Consider the following 13,240-nt stretch of genomic DNA (forward strand, 5'->3'; position numbering starts at 1 on the left):
TACACTAATGAAATCTTGTATCTCAGAAGAATTGAATGAAGTACTTATTTGACTTAGTAGAATAAAGTGCTTTCTTAAAGTGTCTCCTAAGACAAGTAAATACCAAAATCATGCAAAACTACCATAATAGTGACTATCAAGATGACTTTGTTCACTAAGCCACATGCTATTGACATCAAGCAAGGTTTAAAAATAGAGAGATACATATTTTACCTAAGACACTCAATGGTATCATAGAAAATGTCCTAAGTAAAATCCAAAGAAAAGAATGATTCTTTTTCGATGGTGAAGTTTCCCAAATGTTCCCACTTGGAGATGTTATCTTGCTAATGGTACAAACTTTAGCATACTATAAATTCTTCTTTGTCAAATTCATACTGATACACGACGTGGATGAAAAATTCAACCATATGTTACTTACTACACTGCAGTGATGAGAACAGAAACTAAATGACAGGGGGTTCAACTTCCAAGAGTAGCCTATAGATTTCAGATGGAGAGGATTACTATGTCCATCCTCTCCCTGCTTAGCACCAATAATTTCCAAATGAGTTCTCAAAGTTCACTATAAATATTTTTTAAATGTCAAGAAATTATTTAAGTGATATGTCAAATGTTACCTTTCATTCAATGTCTATCTTCCCTCAAAATATGGTAGGACAAGGCTTGTTTACATTTGGTTTTGTTTACATGGAATCCCACTATTCATTGAAAATGTTCAAAAAAAACCCAGGTTTAATCAAAAGGTCAATAATTATTGGTCTTTATAGAGGAGGAACTTTCTTTCCAATAGTTTCTTATTTAAATTAAAAACCACTTTGAAAAAATAAACAGCTTAGAACAGGAACTCTTTCAGAGCAGGGCCTGCTTCATTTTTTTTTTTTTGTCTGTTGAAGGCATATCATCTCCACCCCTATGATTACCTTAATATGTGGAACTCCCAGTAAGGAACTTCCTCTATCAGTGCAGATCGGCATGTGCTCAGCAACCCATAGTGATAAAGAGCTGGGGGGAGGGGGTGAAGGGAGGAGAGAGAGAGAGAGAGAGAGGTTAAATGACTTTTCTGAAATCACAAGACAGGTATTGAAAGAGTTAGAAACTGAGCCCAGCTTTTCCTAACTCAAAGGTTAACTCTGCTTATGTCATCATAATTCCTCTCCTACTTAGTAGATTCTTAGGGAAAATTTGTTAAATTGTTGATTTTGTTGAATTCTTGTTACTTTGAAAATAAGACACAGGCCATGTCCATGCAGTACAACCTTTTACAAGTGAGTTTTTGGTGTCTTCCACATGACTCTTCTAGATAGCAAATGAACATGTATTGCCATTCCTACATGAAACAAACCAGGTCAAGGCATGGAAAATCCTTTCTCTCTGCCATGATATCCATTCATGTTCATGTGACCAATAAAATATAGGATCAGAAGTACTATTAATCAGCATCTCCTTCTTGAAAGAAACTTGGGGTCTGTATCCTAAAGAAATCAAAGAAGAAGAGAAAAGGTCCATATGTATATTTTTGCGCAGCACTTTTTGTTGTAGCAAAGAATTGGAATCTGAGGAGATAATATCAGTTGGAGAACGGCTGAAGAAAATTGTGGCGTATGATTGTAATGGAATACTATTGTGCTATAAGAGATGATGAAGGAGATGGTTTCAGAAAAACCTGGAAAGACTTATATGAATTGATGCAAAGTAGTGAGCAGAACTAGAACACTATACATAGCATCAGCAATATTTTAATGAGTCAATTGTGAAAGACTTAATTACTCTAATTAATTACAATGATCCATGACAGTTCCAAAAGACTCATGACGAAAAATGCTATCCGCCTCCAGGAGAACTGATGAACTGAGTGCAACTTGAAGCACATTTTCTTACACTTCATTTTTCTTGTTTTTTTTTTCTCTGCAATATAGCTAATGTGAAAATATATTGTGTACAGCTTCTCAGATGTATAATAAGTATCATATTTCTTGCCTTCTTAAATGATGATGGAGGGGTGGAAGGAAGGAGAGAATTGGAAATTGAAAATAATTATTTTATTAAAAGTAATTAAGTAAAAGGGGCCTTGGATGGGTCTGGAATCCAAGTCTACATCCTGGGTATATCTTAGATCCTGAGAGTGCTCTCCATTAGAAATAGGAGGGCATCACACCTGCCAAAGTCTCCACAATGTAGTCAAACATGTAGTTCATAAGAGACCTTGGCTAGAGTATAGAGATTTAAATAGAATTGGCTGTCTTAATGGGTTTGCATCAACTGATTGGAGTCGAAAGTGCAGAATAATTTGCAGCATAATATAATGGAAAATACAATGGACTTGATAATTGGTCGAGTTCTAGCCCAATGTCTTATAGTTCTGCCACAAACTAGCTATATCCTATTGGATAAGTCAATTAACATTTTTAGCTTTGGTTTCCCCATCTGTAAAACAGGAAAATTTGGCTAAATGATCACTAAATGATTTCTCTATAGATCTAATATTCCTTGAGCTCTATATACTCAAGTCAAACTATGAAAACAATGTAGCCATTCACCTACTTTTTAGAGGGCTGAATTGACCAATTTTTCAGTTTCTCTGGTCATTCATTTCATACCACATAGATAATGTTACTGCAGAATCCTTCATTCTATGGTAGACCCTGAGGTCACAGGTAGCACAGAGAAAATTTGGAATTATCTAAGTCCTCTATTGAGCCTGTATGGTTCCAAATTAGAGCCCTGAGGAACGGGTTTCTTGTTTGTTGTCCCTGCATATAGCAAATGTAACTTCTTCTCTTCATATAGTAAATCATGTTCTCTAAGCCACACTCCACTTGCCTCCCATTTCCTTAATATATACAGGGATTAGCTCCTGCATTCTCCCCAAATGTCACTCAAACATTAGGATCAGATGTTCCACAGATTGTAGATTCTTCTCCTTTTGTTTGTTTGTTTGTTTAGGTAGACAGAGTCACCTTTCAATAACAATCTAGCCTTGGAGTCATCCTCATAAATTGTCCCCAAGTAGACAAAAGCTTTCAATCCACATGGAAAACAGAGAAAAAATTCTGTAACCTGCTTCTTGGTGCTTCTGGATTGCTGCGCCTCTGAAATCTTTTTCATCTTTGACTGAGCTTTTATAGGATTTAAAAAGGACTCAAATTAGAGGCCTTTGAAAAGTTGACAAGTTAGTTCCCTGATAAGGCCTGTGCCTGGAGGGGGAATAACATTCTACATACAATCCCTTGAGGTGTCCACCCCCAATCTCTCATTACACTGGCAATTCAGACCCTAAAAGCCAGTTAGTCTACCAAAGTTGTTCACACTGATGAGGGTGAAAGGGAATAGCCCTAATCCCTGAAGATAGTTCCATTTTTTCTTGCTTTCTCAGTGTCATTTGCTCTTTCATTCTGGCTGGTGGGTGATGCTCAGAAGCATGGGGCTGCAAGGTAAGGAATCATTCAACCGACATAGCTGCTCCCAAATCCACTGTTTAACAAGAACTTGTTAGAGTCCACAGATGGTGTCATATTCCCTTTGTAAAGACATACATGCATGGGAGCTGGCTGTGCTCAACAGGAAAGATGCGAGCTTTAAAACAGTAAAAGTGGCAAGGAAAAAAAAACTGAAGAGCCAAAAAAATTCAAACAAATAGTAAAACATGGCAAGAGTCATCAAGGGTGAAGGGTAATCAAAAAATTTGCATTTGGTTTCAAAACAACTCATTTCTGACATCTGGCAACTGTTACCTCACTTCTCAAAAAACGAGGAGGTAAGAAAGCCAATACAGCTTTACCCATTGGCCTCCTCATAAATCTATCTCAGGAGGACATCCTCCATTGTGTGGAAAAGCACAATGGCACAGGGAACCTGTGACTACCAAGAAGAGAAATTTCTCTATCTTGCAGATCTCACGGCCAATTTCTAAGGGCTCATTATATCCAATTCTCCAAAAACATAGTCTTTTTAAAGTTCTATTTTTTTGTAAAGTGAACATATATACCACAGCATAGCACCAAACCTGAGAAAGCTGAATTTTTTTACAGCAGAGATAGTTTGACCTGATTTGTCTTATTGTAAATGAATTCCGTTTTGTGTGTGTGTGTGTGTGTGTGTGTGTGTGTGTGTTTAAAAATAAATTGACAATAAGCAAACTATACCTATCACTTAATTTGGTAACTATGTTCACCTTGTTCAATTGAGCATAAAATAATACTACAAGAAGAACTTGTGTTGCAGGGCAAATTTCTGGTTCTGTTTGTCACTGTGAGAACCTGAGGACATCCATTATCATGCCGCACAGCATCAAAAACCAGTTGAAGGAAATAAATTCATAAAAACATCCCAAGAATCACCAATAATTGGGCAATTAGTCATCATTTTAAAAGCACAAAATGGTTGTGCCAAGAGAAATCAATTGTACATATCCTGCCCTGAATAGCAAGCAGTTCTCTTTTTTAAATATAATGATTTGCATGGTAACTGTATCCAATTTTGACAGTCAGCTACATGGGGCTTTGGCATCTTTAACCCCTTCCTTCCCTCACTAGAACTGAACACTGCAACTCTCTTTCCCCCTAAATGTTCCAATCCTCCCAGTTAGGTATATCTTTTTGTCAAAGAAATTTTGGCATCTAGAAAGAAGATCCCAAAGGTGTGAATGGGGACTGGTACTGACACTATTTCAGTTTTGCCTAGGCAAGCATATACTGTCACAGCTATGTTCATACATTCACCATTGTCACTGAAAGTCTGAGAGAAAATTCTGAGTCCAAAGTGCCAGATTCCAAAGAGAAAAATAGAAAGGAAAGGACTGTGGCTTCTCTTTATAAGCTCTACTGAGTGGGCAACTCTTCCTAGATTAGTTACCCATACTCCTTGACACAGCTTTATTCCTAGTCTACACACACACACACACACACACACACACACACACCACATGTAAGTGGACCAAGAGACCAAGTGAGAGCTGTCTCCACTCTTCAGTGCCCTAAATTTAGCAAATGGAGAGATCCATCCTCATGGAGAAAGAGCTCATACTTCATGGGCATGCCTATGCTGAATAAACATTGTTTTTATGTCTGGTAGTAAGTCAGAGAAGGAGATCTGGAGTAAAGATGAGAGGCTGAGGATGAAAATAATTAATTGGGAGTGATTCACTTAGCAGAATATTTGAAGCATTGTGAGTGAATGAAATTGACAAAGGAAAGTGAAGATAGTAGAGAAAGGTGAGTTGTGTTGAGAACCACTCACTTCAAGATGCTGGGAAGAGGAGCTACCTAGAATATTTAGACATGGAAGAAGAGAATCTAGAGAGGACAATGTCATGAAAATGAAGGAAGAACACAACCAAGTCAGAATGGTTATACGTGCAAGTCGTATAAGAATACTGTCAAGCATTGCTGAAACTCAAAATGAGATAAGCCTTGTGATGTATGCTATAAACAGCAAAATGGAGGAGGGTGGCTTTTTAAAGAAAGCTAAGTGAAGATCCAAAGAAAGATTTTTAAAGAAGGAATTGGACCATAACTCACTCTATATTAGCCCAGTCACAAACTCAGATCAGACCCTAATCACCTTTCACCTGTTACTACAGCAATTTAATTTATCTCTTTTAACAAATCAACAAACATTTATTAAACATCGACTGTGTGCCAGGTGCTAAGGATACAAATACATAAGTGAGATAGTCCTTGACCTCATGGATGCAACTTTCTATTTACTGATAAGTAAATCAATCAATCAACTCTTTGTTAGTCATCTACTATTCTGTGTTGGACACTGAGGATGCAATTATAAAGAATGAAACAATATCTACCCAGAATGAGCTTACATTCAAATGGGAGATAAAACAGGTCCATATAAAAATATAGAGAGCCCAAATATAAAGTTAATGAATAAAATATGTATAAAATATTTAAATACAAGGTAGTTTGAAAGAGAGGGCACTATCACCTGGGGAGATAAAGAAAGACTTTATGAAGAAGTTAGTCATTAAGCTCTATCTTAAAGGAAGAGAGTTCTATGGAGCAGAAATGAGGAGGGGATATATTCCAAACATGAGGGGGATGCTAAAGGCATGGAGATAGGGGATGGGATTATGTTTGTAAGAAACAGAGAGAAGGATGTATATACAAAATAAATACTATGTGATTAGCTGGGAGGGAGGATGGACAGTAACAACTGGAAGGAAGTCATGAAAGTCCTCTTGAAGGAGATAGCACTTGAGTGGAACCTTGAAGAGAGCTATGAATTCTGAGAGGCAGAAGTGAAGAGAGAGAATATTTCAAGTATGGAGGACAATCTGGTCAAAGGCAGAGACACAGAAGAATGGCAATCTCGTGCTGGGAACAGCAAGTAGGACAATCTGGCTGGCATACAGAGTGTATAAGGAGAGATAATACACATTCAATCCTGGTAAAGTAGGCTGGACTCATATTGTAAAAGGCTTTAGATGCCCAAGAGAAGAATTTGAATTTTTTTCCTAAAGACTACAGGGAACCATTAAGGCTTTATGAGCAAAGGAATGACATGATATGACCTGAGTTTTAATAATATTAATCTGGCAACTATATGAAAGATGGATTGGAGAAGGGAAGGAGAAGTGGATGTCCAGAGACCAATTAGGAGGCTATTACAATGATCTGGGAAAGAGGGCCCAGACTAACGTAAGACTGAAGAAGACTGATGGGGAGGAGGCAGAATCAATAAGACTTAGCAATTGATTGGATATCAGAGGTAGGTGAAAATAAAGAATCAAGAATATTTCAAGGATGTGATCCTGAGTGACTAGAGGATGTCAGAAATAGGGAAGTTGGGTGGAAATTCTTATGAACTTGCATAAAAAAAAATGTGTAAATTATCATAGGTCCCTGCCAGAACTTGACTGAGAGATATTGTGAAATTTTGAGAAGAAATTGGGTGATTAGGACATGAAGACCACTTTTTCAAAATGAGTGAACAACTGAAGGAATGAAAGGAGAAAAATATTAAATACTTACTATGTGACAAAGCACTGTGCTAAGGAATAGGAATAGAAAATCAAGATATTCCCTATTCTACAATAACATTCTAACAGAGGGAGACAACAGGTGAGGTGGGAGAGGAGGGCAGAGATGGAACATTCACTGAATGTAATTGAAAGGGAAAAGGAAAGGCTTTTCTTTGAAAGGTTTGAAAAAGACCCAAGCTTGTTTGGAAGAAAATGGGAAAAGAGATTAAACCTGTTCAAGAAGTAGCCTGAAGCACACTGAGGCTTACTGTCAGGACACTTGGCTTCAAATGACTCATTCTGATGCTTGGAATGTATTACCATTGGCATGCCTCCAAGCCTCAGTTTCCATATTGGTAAAATAGGGATGACAGTACCTATACTACTTTCTTCTGGACTGATAGTGAGAAAAAGTCCTTTGCAAGCCCTAAATCAGTATAGAAATGTGTTATTTTTCTGGACAGGAAAGGGATGACTCCTGAAGACGCAAGGCCCTGGAAGGCCAGAATTAGATTAGGTGGAGGAAGAAGGAGCAAGATTAGATTTTGAAATGAGCTGGAAAATATGACTTCCTCTGAAGTAGAAAGAAATAAGGAGAGAATGAGCGATGGTACTGAGAAGTTTAGGAGCAGGGAGGAAGGGAATTGAGGAAACTGTGGTCTGATGACTTCAGTCTTCTCAGTAGATAAGAAAGTGAAATTATCTGCTATAAGTGTGGGTGGTGAGGAACATTTGGGAGTATGAAGTAAGAGGAAAGCTTTCAAACAAGCTCTGTGGGAATTCAAACAAGGAGTCAGTAAAAGCCAAGTAGAAGGATTCCCAAGCAGCAGTGGGGACCCAGCTGAGGTAATGCACCATAAATTCATAGTGTGTATAATCACCCTCAATTTTATTACTTTCTCCACTGAAGCTCAGCAGCCCAGTAGCAAGGGTGGGATATTTGGATGGTGGGCTTTGCTTAGGGTTGAGAATATAGCTAGATGTGTAATATATATAGTCCATTCTCATTACAAATTATTTGGGTACATGAAACAGATAAAAAGGAGAAAAAAAAATCCAACAGTACAATGTATCCTATGCTAAGTGCTAAATATAGGCAAGTAGGTACTATCTGAGTAATAAGGGAGGTAAGATTATTTTAGTTTTATTTGGTCAGAGATGATTCAAATAAAGAAATGAGATTTGATCCAGGCCTTGAAAGACAGGAAGGATTTCAATAGTTGTACTTGAAGAGGGGATATACTCATGGTGGGGCAAAAGAGATGGAGTCCATTATAGTACATACAAGGACCAAGAGATAGAAAAGTCTAAGGTTGGTTTTGAGAAAATTGATTGGATAGTCCAAGATGGAGACAGTAAAGAATGCATGAATGTAGAGGAGTTGTGAGAGACAAGGCTGGACAAGTTTGAAACTGGATTATGAAAGCCTTGAACCTAAGGGTTAGATGTTTGAATTTTATCTTATAATCCTCAGTTTTGAGCCTTTAAATGTTTGGTGGGGGTAGAGAGGGTAGAAAGAATATGATTAGGAAAAAGTAGCATATTATCTTATTTTTAATATCCCAAGCGGGGGCATCCCTTTTGCTTCAATAGGATTCATGCAATCTGAAATCCTCATGTGTTCAGGCCACATGATTTTTTTACATTTATTTTACTAATTGAATAACAACTGAGTAACAATCAATAACAAAAAAGGAAGCCTCAAGAAGGTGATTAGGCAGACCCTACCCATGGAAACCACTTGTTCATATGTTTTACTACCTCAGTAATTTGTGATTTCTTTGGAATAAGCCCTCCAACTACCACTGCAGATTAGAAAGCTCTCTATGAATTAAAAAGGAGCTTCAAAAGTTACTGTGGTTAATAAATTCATCAAACTGAGGCCAACCTGAGGCCAACTCTTCAAACATAGCTAAGCTGCTCCTCAAAAGACATACATACAGCCTTGATAAGACTGGTCAAGGTATGCACTCTGCTGTCACCACAAATCACTTTCATACCATGATGGAGCAGTGCACTGATTAATTAAACAGAAGGGTCCATAGGGTTATATTTGGTCTAGATATAACATATTGGTCCCCTGGATTTTAGGATAATGGTGCCAAAGCTTTCTAGTGGGAGAAGTTGGGAAGTAAAGAGTATGTGCAATTTAAAGGCTTATCTACACAAACATACCCTTTTACCTACTTTTTCTTGCCCTGAACCATCTCACTCTCTCCCTTGCTTAATTGCCTCTGTTCTACTTTTCCTTTGTATATTATAGCTGTCTCCACTATCACATATACTAGGATTAACTCTGGGCAAAACCATGAAACAGTCCACTTTTAATTGTTCTCCATTTCTCTATCCCCTCCCTACTCATTCCTCCCTTTCATGCTCCCTCACCCTGAAACTCATTGCCTGTGACTGACCAAGGGAAGCCTATTACAACACCCCATCTGGGCGACATAGCAATCCCTAGTGAACTGAGGCTCAAGTCACCTAAGTTCTAATGCTGACTCTGATTCTTATGAGTTCTTGATCTTGGGTAAACAGGAGAGCCTCTTTTTGACATAGCTGCTGCATCTGTAAAATGAAAAACTTGGACCAGAATATCTCTAAGGTATCCTCTAAGTCTCACACTCCATGATTCTATTATAAAGTATTTTGACATCCAATTATGTTTTAATTTTTTTTCCAGCATCTGTTCCTAACTAGAAATGGCAAATGCAAAGTCCTCCTTTAACAGTGATATGTATCTCCATCAGATTTCTTATTTTGTTTTTATTTTTCAAAGTAAGGTAGATATATTTCCTTTTATAGAACTCCTTGCCTTAGGAAATTCCAAATCCCCTTATTTTTCTCCTTTGGGAAGTTTCTTAATTATATATTTTTGCAAAAAAGTGGCTAAAAAACACTAGAACAGGATGTTGCAAATGTGTATATTCCCCAAATCACACTCTTTCAACTACTGTATGATCTTAGCTGGCAATGTGGAAGAAGCAGCATACTATGAATCCAGGGTCTTTGATGTCTGACTTTCGTTTATTTTTGGAATTTGGTTATTCCTTATTCTGGCTGTTCCTATTAACATGCTGTAACCATGCTTATGGAGAAGCATGACTGTTTCTTTCACTTATAAAGTTGGATTGATACTAATAATCCCCCACACAGGGTCTCTACTTGGAATCATGTGAAACTTTTCCATTTTATTCATTTTGTCCAAGAAGACTCAAACAAAAAAAAAGGAATAAAGTGAAAAATAGTATGCTTCAGTCTATATTCAGACATCATCAGATCTTTCTCCATAGGCTGATAGCATGTTCCATTGTAAGTCCTCTGGGATTGTCTTGAATTATCATACTGCTGAGAACTGCTATGTCATTCATAGTTCTTCACTGAATAATATTGCTGTAACTGTACAACATTCTCCTGCTTCTGCTTACTTTGTATAAATTCATGTAAGTCTTTCCTGAGTTTTTTGAAATTATCTTACCTGTAATTTCTTATAGCACAGTAATATTCCATTACAATCATATACCATAGCTTGTTTGGCCATCCCCCAATTGATGGACATCTCCTCTATTTCCAATTCTTGGACTAGCCATCTATTAACTATCACTCTGATTGCATAATTACAGTCATACATGTCTTCAATGTTGTTTATGTCACATCTTGTAGGCAAGTCATCAGTAGCAACATAGGGTAACCTACTTATACTCATCAGTCTTTTCCATTGTTCTATAAGTAACTTTTAATTTTTAAGTTTTCAGTGTGTTGGTGTTCCAATGAATTGGTATCATAGATGAGTTCCTATTAAGGCCAAGAGCTTGGTATTCTTGAGAATACTGTTTAGTTTCTGATTTATACTCTAGACTACTCTCTTCCTTCTGGGTTCAGTTCATTGTCCATCTGAAATAATTTCTAAAATCAATAAAGTAATTTATAAGGTTCCCATCAAAACATGTGCTGTGGTCTGGGCAATATACACGTTTCATTCACTTTGTTTTTCCAGTGTGAATTGCTGAGTTAATCTCTTTCAAATGAACCTGTACCTCACTGATAAGGTCGTATTGTGTTCCAGGGCTGGAGGTAACTAAAACAATGTCATCTACAAAGAAGAACAATTGAAGACACCTTGCTGTCAATAAAGAAGCCTTCTCTTTGGACTTCATACAGGATACTCTCCATCATATTAATGAATGTCATTAGTGAGCATATGTCTCTTTCTTGTATGCCGTATTTGTTGTTAATACTCAGGAGATTATTGAACAAAGTTAACTTGATGGTTGCAATTGTCAAGGGTCTGACATGATTTTAGGACACAGAGGAGACACTATTTAAAGTGAGACTTAAAAAAAGAATTTTTGTCATAGTCTATTATAAAGAAAGTAGGAAATACAATGCATAGAGTGCTAGACTTGGAGTGAGGAAGACCTAAGTTTGAATCCTGCCATAAATACTTACTAGATATGTGACCATGGGCAAATAGTTTAATGTCTTTGTGCCTTGGATTTCTTCACTTGTAGAATGAGACTTATAATAGCGTCTACCTCACAGGGTTGTTGTGAGAATCAAATGCGTTACCATATGTAAAGTACCTTGTAAATCTTTAAGCACTAAAAACAAGCTGTTATCATTATTATTACTCCACGAAAAGTAAACGCAGAAGGATTTTATATTTGCTGTATTTCTCAGTTACATAATTGTGAATATGGTCTGCTGTAGAAAATCTTCCACAGAAGTCACTTTTTAAAATTTCCTCCTAGTTCCCTCTTTATAATTTCATCAAGGAACTCTCAGTCTGAAGTAATAGTTTTCATAAAGATTTCATAGACATGAAAAAGTAGACCCATTGGTTAGCTGGTAGTCTTTTCAAGAGCCTTCTGTTGTTTTTAATTTCTCCACTGTTATTAAGTTTTTCCTTCTTTGAAATAACTTGAAGCTTGATTTGCGAAGGTCTAAATTGTATCTCCTTCAGCGTGAATGTATTCTTACATATTTGGGGGTAGAAACAGTCTTGCCAAATTCCCATCCATGAGTGTCATTGCAATCTCCTCACACAGAACACCATTTATTCAGATAATGGAATCCAAATGTTCCTCTTTCACTGCTGCTGAAATTTGATCAACATAGAAACATTGGCAGAACTGTACTTGTTCATAGGTATTTGTTCTAAAAGTTAATGAAAAAAGTAACATTCTGTTACTTACAATATTTATAGTGCTGGAAAATGCATAATAACATTGGCAAAATAACTGACAGTACATAATGTTGTTCAGTCTTTAATCTTGCTACATTTTAGCTTTCTTATCTCTGAAATGCAATGTGGTCAACCTATCTCACATTGGTAAGAGGTTAGTCATGCACAAAAATACACACAAAACACTTAGCAAATTTTTAAGGCTTCTTTATTTCTATTGTCTGGTATATTGGTCATACGCTTTCAAAGTTCTATGGAAACAGATCTTTTAAGTAGAAAATTCACCAGGTAGTAACTAAATTAGTTCTTACAGTATTTTCAAGCATTTTCTATCTGTGTTGGCTTGTAGACATGAACTTATGCCACCATAAGTGGCATACTCTATATACATATGGAATGGGTTATAGACCCCACCCCAAAGAGGGGAATAGGTTAGCCCAGGGAACAATAATTAGTGTTATAAGTAGCGTTTAAGGGTAGTTGATCTATAGAAGTAATACTCAGCCTAGTTCCACATTGGCGATCCACTTACCTTTCCAGTTCTATTTGATAGTAATCCCCTTTATATTCTCTACATTCCAATCAAATTGGCCTGCTAACTGTTCTCTTCACACAATGTTCCATGTCAGGCCTCCAAGGCTTTACCCAACAGTTCTTCCTTTGTGTGTAATGCACTCCTACTCACCTCTGCCTTCTAGAATCTAGGTTCTTTGAAAATACCATTTAGGTGCCATGGCCTACATGAAGCCTTTTCTTCATGGGGTGTACCCCCCTTACCTTGTTATACTTTGTGCTTATTGTACACCCCCAAGGAAATGGGTTATTTTGTGTTTGTGTACTTAAACTGGCACATATCAAGCATTTCATAAAAATCTACTAAATTGAATCAAGTTGAAGCAGTGGTGCTGAAAACATCTAGAGATAAGTTGAGGGAACATATTTGAGGTCATTTCAGTGGGCCATTAAGAGAAGACAGACTTAACAGAATCATCTGGAAAGAATACTAGAGGCCACTGAAACCCTTGCACTTTACAGATAAGGAAGCTGAGACACAGAGAGGATAAATAGCTTGCCTAAAGGCA

The 13,240-nt window shown here is 37.1% G+C and overlaps 1 long non-coding RNA gene across 4 annotated transcripts in view; it reads right to left on the bottom strand.

The window, feature by feature from the left end:
- Positions 1–928: 928 nt before the first annotated feature.
- Positions 929–13,240, bottom strand: part of LOC140498516 (uncharacterized) — a 208,245-nt gene continuing 195,933 nt past the window's right edge. For 3 of the 4 annotated variants that reach the window (XR_011965123.1, XR_011965121.1, XR_011965120.1), the window contains one exon: positions 11,444–12,130. This is a non-coding gene — a long non-coding RNA (uncharacterized lncRNA). Of the gene's footprint in view, positions 1,006–11,443; positions 12,131–13,240 lie in introns of those variants that run through there. The other variant, XR_011965122.1, reaches the window with a different exon arrangement.

This window comes from Notamacropus eugenii, chromosome 4 (genome assembly GCF_028372415.1).
Source record: "Notamacropus eugenii isolate mMacEug1 chromosome 4, mMacEug1.pri_v2, whole genome shotgun sequence".
Lineage (NCBI taxonomy): Eukaryota > Metazoa > Chordata > Mammalia > Diprotodontia > Macropodidae > Notamacropus > Notamacropus eugenii.